Below are 7,166 nucleotides of genomic sequence, written 5' to 3' on the forward strand. Positions count from 1 at the left end.
TTACAAAAATGTGAGGCTAAATAAAGTACTCTGAGAGACTCCAGTGAAGGGATTATATATGCATAGAGTGCATTGTGATTATGAGAACTAATAAAAAATTGTTTCTTGGCACTTTGCACACTAATTAGAAGTACAACCTGTTCTGGAGCATTAGAGGAGTTGAAACTAAGTTGAGGATTCTGTTTCTCAGTCCATTGTGGCTTATGGAGTGATCATATAATTTTGGGGGGCCCAAATCAGGACATTGTTGTTTGTGAAAGAGCACACTAACCAGATGGGATGCTCGGACAACAGGCATAAATGAGGACAGTCCCAGGCAAATCAGGACTTAGAGTCACCCTGCTTATATACACATTTATTCCTTCATTTTTTGGATATATATAGCATCTTCTACAAAGCTCAAGGTCCTCTCTGGGAAATTCCAAGTGTGATGGTTGCCATTTGTGCAAGGCTCCTGACAGTATCAAAGCAAGTGTAAGACAGCTATGGGCATTTTAACCAGGGCACAAAGAGTGGAGGAATTTTACTGCACTCCACACCGTCAACCCAAACTTTAAAATGGAGCTCTCCTAACTATTTCCACAGTCTCTAATCATGTATTTGTCTCACCTTCATTCTCAGAAACGTCCTTTGACCTAAAGATGCATTCACCACATTAGCATAAGGTATTTGCTGTGCCTTCTGTATGTAAAACTGTGGCCTGTTTGAGCTCTGGCTTATTCTTTCACATCTCTGAGCCTCAGTTACCCCATATGAGAATTCAGATGTTCTCTAAGCTTCTTATGGCTCTGATAATGCTGGATTTTATGGCTTCTTTGTGTGTAAGAATAAGGAAAAGGTATATTCTGTCTTAGCTTGCAAATTCCTATAGGTTGATGTGATCCAGCAATCCCACTCCTGGGCATATATCCAGACAAAACTGTAATTCAAAAAGATGCAGGGGGCTTCCCTGGTGGCGCAGTGGTTGAGAATCTGCCTGCTAATGCAGGGGACATGGGTTCGAGCCCTGGTCTGGGAAGATCCCACATGCCACGGAGCAACTAGGCCCGTGAGCCACAACTACTGAGCCTGCGCGTCTGGAACTTGTGCTCCACAACAAGAGAGGCCGCGACAGTGAGAGGCCCACGCACCGCAATGAAGAGTGGCCCCCGCTCGCCACAACAAGAGAAAGCCCTCTCACAGAAACGAAGACCCAACACAGCCAAAAATAAATAAATAAATAAATAAATAAATAAAAAAAAAAAAAAAAAAAAAGATGCAGGCACCCCAATGTTCATAGCAGCACTATTCACAGTAGCCAAGACATGGAAACAACCTAAATGTCCATCGACAGATGAATGGATAAAGAAGATGTGGTATATATACACGATGGAGTCTTACTCAGCCATAAAAGAATGAAATAATGCCATTTGCAGCAACATGGATGCAACTAGTGAAGTAAGTCAGAAAGAGAAAGACAAATATCATATGATATCACTTATATGTGGAATCTAAAAAATGACACAAATGAACCTATCTATGAAACAGAAATAGACTCACGGACGTAGAGAACAGACTGGTAGTTGCCAAGGGGGAGGGGTTTGGGGGAGGGATGGAGTGGGAGGTTGGGGTTAGCAGATATAAGCTATTATATATGGAATGGATAGACAACAAGGTCCTACTGCATAGCACAGAGAACTATATTCAATATCCTATACTTTAATAAAAAATAAAAATAAAATTCCTATAGGTTGAAGACATTGTTTTTATCACTGCTTTCCCTTTTCCCCCAACATGTCCGAACACACACACACACACCATTCATCATATTGAGAAGCATCAGCAAGGAGAAAAGGCACGGCAGCAGGAAGTGATATTGGGGTGGTGAAGATGCTGTATAAAATGGAAGGAGGGAGGAGAAGATGCTTGGGAGGGAAGGCAAGAGAGGCAGAGCCAAGTACAGCACAGTGGGCAGCCTGCATTGTCATGCACATTCGTGATTGCTAGTCAATGGTCACGGGCTGTGAAGGCAAGGAAAAAGAAATGCCTTTTAAAAGTCATTTCCATTTTACATTTTCAATATGTAGAAAAAGTTTAATAATGTGCAATCAGTCAATAATGTGCAAGATCATTAAACTCCTTCACTAGAAGGAAAGAAGTCATTCTCACAGACCTTCTTAGTGGCAAGTCTCAAAAGAAAATGTAGTAGAAGTTGGTTACGAGGTGCAGAAATCTCTGAACTCAAGTTCAGAAGACAGCTCTCACCAGTATTCTCCCAGGCTAACAAACAGGCTGGGGCAATTTGAGTCATGAACGTGTTCAAATCAGAATGATCTTATTTATGCTCCAAAAGCACAGCTTTCAACTGATGCTAACTCAGAAGGCATAGAAAATTATATGTAATAATACAATTTGATCAAAGAGATTGTTTCATTACTTGTTTCCAGGCTAATCATTCACTGTTGTTTGAATGGAGGTGATAAATGCAGACAAATGTGCCTTGAACCGAAGACCCAAAGGTAGAGGACTGTTTTGGTTTTGAAGTATGCTCATTAAGGAGCAGCAAAATGGACGCAGGGCAGGAAAAATATATAAAATCTTAAGTCATCTGCCCTGTATAACTAGCAGGATAATAGCCAAAAAAAAGCTTTGAACTAAGTATCAGGATACCTGTACATTATACTTGGTTCCTTAATTTGGTCAAGAAATATTTATTGAACACCTAATATGTGCCAGACACTGCATCTTATATTAGGGAAATAAAAAGTAATAGAGTTTGAGTAAAGCATAGAATGCATTGACAGGGGTGGGGAAGGGAATACAAATCTGGCAAGATAAGTAGGCTGGGATGCATCCTTGACCTTGGTTCCAAGTAATAATGTTCCTTATTTTTGCTTGCACTCGTTTGAGTTGGCTTCTGTTGCTTTTAATCTGAAGTTCCTTGCCTAAATTAAAGAATTAAAACTTTTCTGCCTGGCCTACAATGGAACAGCAACAATATGAATTAAAATGAGGGATAACATACATACAAAGTTATCTCAAAGGTAGAACCAAAGGAGTTGGTGTCAGATTTTTCATCTCAGCAATTCCTTTCACAATATATCTGTTTAAATGGTCTTATGTTTAACAGTGGTTTTCGACTGTTTCCCTTTTTGGCTTGTTGAAGGGAACAATTAAGTTTGTGGACTATTTTCTACATATAAATCCTTATCCTATGATGAGGTGTCCAGTGAAAGCCTAAACATGCTTGTTTAGTATTTTTGTTCCCACAAAGCTGGAAATTCTATTTTATGGCCATATCAGACATCCTAGAGAAGACAAGGAGCAGAAACTCCTCCCTTCTTGGCCAAGAGGACCCATAAAATCACAAAGGCAAAAGAAGATGAAGGAGGAGATGGAGGAGGAAGGGGAGGAGGGGGAAGGGGAGGAGGAGGAGGAAGAGAAGAAGAAGAAGAAGAAGAAACAACTTCACTCATACCTATTGCCTACATCCGTGCTTAACTTTATTTATCAACCTCATCATTAAAAATGAGTTCTGACCCAGTGGCTATGTTGGTTATGTAATAAGTACTGCCCCAAATGAGGTGTCTGCCTATGTGTGAAACATAACCTGTTTATCCCTTTGGAAACAGAAGAATGATTTTCTCAAGTATAAATACTAGTGGAAGTATTTCCTCCAACTTTTTTCATTCATTTTAGATGCTGCTTTGTGACAAATGGGCTTTCAATGAGGCTATTTATATATTGTGTCATGATGCTGATTTTCTGTCTGTATATGTTATCACCCTTCTAGGTAAAACAACAAAATTAAAGAAAGAATTTTTTTTAATTCCCAAAATAAAAAATTGAGTGACAAAGTAGTGAAGTTTACTATATCCCAAAGCCAAAATTCTCTTTGGACTTCCTGCCCTTCAAATCTTTTTCATGCCCATGGGCTTGCACTGAATATAGAAGCCATTAATCAGACCTCAGCTCCTGGGTACCAGGGACAATTCAGTTTTGCCCCCAAGCCAGACACAATACAACGTGACCTATATTGGCTGATTGGTCTATTTGCCACTCCATGTGCTGGAAATAACGGGGTCAGCCTGACTGGTGACACAGGGGGTGACCCATTGAAACTGGCAAAAGGGGCAAAAGCAGTCACTTTCTCCTTTCCCAGAAGCCTTCAAGTGAGCACAAAGGATAAAACTGAAAGAATTCAGGGTAGCAAAAGAAAACAGAAGAGACCAGACCATGTCTGCGGGAGGTTGCCTCATTCATGTCAGTCTCTCAGGTGTTAGAAGCAAGTGTCCGAAATAATAACTTCACTTCATCTTTCTATCTCCCCCTTAGTGGGAGATTATCCTATTTACCTCGTCCCCAGCCTTCATTTCCACAGCCATGTCCTGTCAGGCTGGCGTCATTCCCTGCCTATATGATTCTAGCAGCCTTCTGTTGGGTCTCCCTGTCTAGCACCTCACCTTCTGCCCCAGCCAATCTTGTTTGCTATTCCCATATTTATAACCTTACCAAATGTCATTTTCTTTTGATTTATCCCAGAAAGCTCAGAAGGCTAAATGAATATTATCCCCAATACCTGCCACCCCAGTCTTAACCAGTGGTGGAAGAACAGTCTCAGAGCTGTGTGTCTCAATTGGCCTTTTAAGTTTAATAGTAAAAGACTGGTTAATGATAACAATGCATCGTAAAACCTTCAGAAGGAAAGGAGAATGTTTTGTGGACCATTTGTTTTGTGTGTGGCAATTTTAAGTTATTAGTTTTTAAAATCAGTACTTTTTAATGGAAAAGACTTGACCAAAAATCCATCACAGAATTTGAGACCTACGACAGTTTCTTCTCATCCTAAATAACCTACAACAGTTTCTTCTCATCTGTTGACTTAAATTGAAATTCTTCCCTTTGTTTTCTTGTTTTTTTAATGCCCCTGTCCCAACCCCACCAACTTATCTCATATTTTATAATTTCACAATTAGTCTTTACAGTCAAACAGTTGCCCTGCTTGTAGTGGAAATAGCACAGGTGTGTACAATAAGCCCATAGAAGAGGCATTTCCATTATTTTTTAAATTGCTGTCTTTGAAATAGAGGTTGAGTGGAGGGAAAGTGTAAGGAGAAGGAACATAGGAGGCAAAGGACCGAAGACAAAGCACCTGACCCATCTTAAACCAGGTTCCAAGCTTCCTACTGCTACCAGGAGATTGTCTCCCATCCCTCACAGTGCTGTTGTGGCCATTAAGCAAGGAAGACAGCGTTTGTTAAATGCCAACTATATGCTAGGCCCTTTCAGGTGTGTCATTTTGTGGAAGACTAAGAGCCCTCGAGGCAGGTACTGGAGCCCTTATCTTACAGATGAGGAAACTAAGACTCAGAAACGGAATAAAGAGCAAGTGAGTCAGGACTAACTCCAAACCCAATCCCCTTCCATTTATTGTGCTGTCTTTCGTTAAATGAGGTAACATGGAAGTGGTCTATATTGATTAGATCCCCTCCTCAATCCAGCCTTCAGGCAAACTGGGTTAAGAAGGGAAGGTCATGAATGTAGTTGTCTTCCTTTCGGTAGTGCATTTAGGGGTCCTTCCGTGGATCTCAAATCAAGAGACAAATGAACTAACAAATTTTTATTAGTAGCAACTTGGACCACACACATATACCTCTGAGTAAAATCAAAATACAATGATTATTTTTAAAATCTAAAATGAATGAATTTCCATTAAATGTCATTATTTTAAATCTAAAATGCATCAATAGAAAATAAAATTTAAAAGGGCTTCTGAAGGTTATTTGATCTTTAATGGCCTTTAAAATATTCCTGCCATTTCTTACATGGTGAGTGAGAATGGCTGCTCTCTTCCACAGCAATTCCTACTTCCCTGCAATATTACTCATGTGGCATCAAGAGCAGATTGAACTTATTGGTTCCTCACTCTAGATTTTCTTCTGTTGATGCAGCTTAAGAAAGTATTACCTTCTCCAGCAGCCACATCAAACTATTGATGCATATTGAATTTAAAAATTAGCTAAAAGCACTTAAAGTGATTTTTGTGTATAGCTGTAAAGTCACACTTCCTGTAATGTCAGGAACTGACATTCCTCACACATTACTTCCTGTAATGTGTGAGGAATGTGTCCTCACACAGTTAGGTGAGGTTTGGGAATCCTAGTGCAGTATCTTATGGTTATCTCTGCTAAAAATGTATCTTATTGGATTCAGACTGTCAAGAGACTAGTCAAGGGTGATGCCCAGTTTTCTGATTTTGGTTACTGAGCAATGCAGTTCCTAGAGATAGGAAACTCAGGAAGGAGACCCGATGTAGGGGAAAGAATAGAGTTTATTTTGGAGGTGTTGAGCTTGAGCTCCCTGTGCAAACGCAAAAGAAGAGGTCTGGGACTCAGATATAGCTCTGGGAATCATTAGCTAATTGGTAGGAATTTAAATAGTGAAATCATCCAGAGGATCAAATGCTTAGGAATACTAGTATTTAGGGTATAGTTTATATAGGTTTAGGGAAAGGAGATTGTAAAGGTTGTAAGGAGCAGTCAGAGATAGAAAAAAGTTTGTAGACTTATGGAGCAACAGTTTTTCAAGAAGAAATCACACTTATATGGTCAATTAATCTACAACAAAGGAGGCAAGAATATACAATGGGGAAAAGACAACCTCTTCAATAAATGGTGTTGGGAAAACTGGACAGCTACATGCAAAAGAATCAAACTGGACTACTATCACCATATACAAAAATAAACTCAAAATGGATTAAGGAGTTAAATGTAAGGCCTGAAACCATAGAACTCCTAGAAGGAAACATAGACATTGTACTCTTCCACATTGGTCTTAGCAGTATTTTTTGGATATCTCCTCAGGCAAGGGAAACAAAAGCAAAAATTAAAAAGTGGGACTACATTAAACTAAAAAACTTTTGTACAGCAAAGGAAGCTATCAAAAAAATGATACTACTGAACATATTTACAAACGATATATCTGATAAGGAGTCGATATCCAAAATACACAAAAACTCACACAACTCAACATCAAAAAAACAGCCTGATTTTTAAATGGGCAGAGGACCTGAATAGACATTTTTCCAAAGATGACATACACATGGCCAACAGACACACAGAAAGATGCTCAACATCACCAATCACCAGGGAAATGCAGGTCAAAAACCACAATGAGATATCACCTTA

General features: G+C 39.4%; 1 protein-coding gene across 1 annotated transcript in view; it reads left to right on the top strand.

Annotated features, from left to right (window-relative positions):
- The window catches only part of LOC309621384 (testis-expressed protein 13A-like), a 197,508-nt gene extending 196,443 nt beyond the window's left edge, over positions 1 to 1,065 (top strand). The window contains exon 2 of the mRNA XM_082408895.1: positions 935 to 1,065. The gene's annotated coding sequence lies outside the window, so the exon portion shown is untranslated. The remainder of the gene's footprint in view (positions 1 to 934) is intronic.
- Positions 1,066 to 7,166: the final 6,101 nt, after the last annotated feature.

The sequence above is a fragment of the Balaenoptera borealis genome (genome assembly GCF_965194805.1).
Source record: "Balaenoptera borealis genome assembly, contig: HAP1_SCAFFOLD_375, whole genome shotgun sequence".
Lineage (NCBI taxonomy): Eukaryota > Metazoa > Chordata > Mammalia > Artiodactyla > Balaenopteridae > Balaenoptera > Balaenoptera borealis.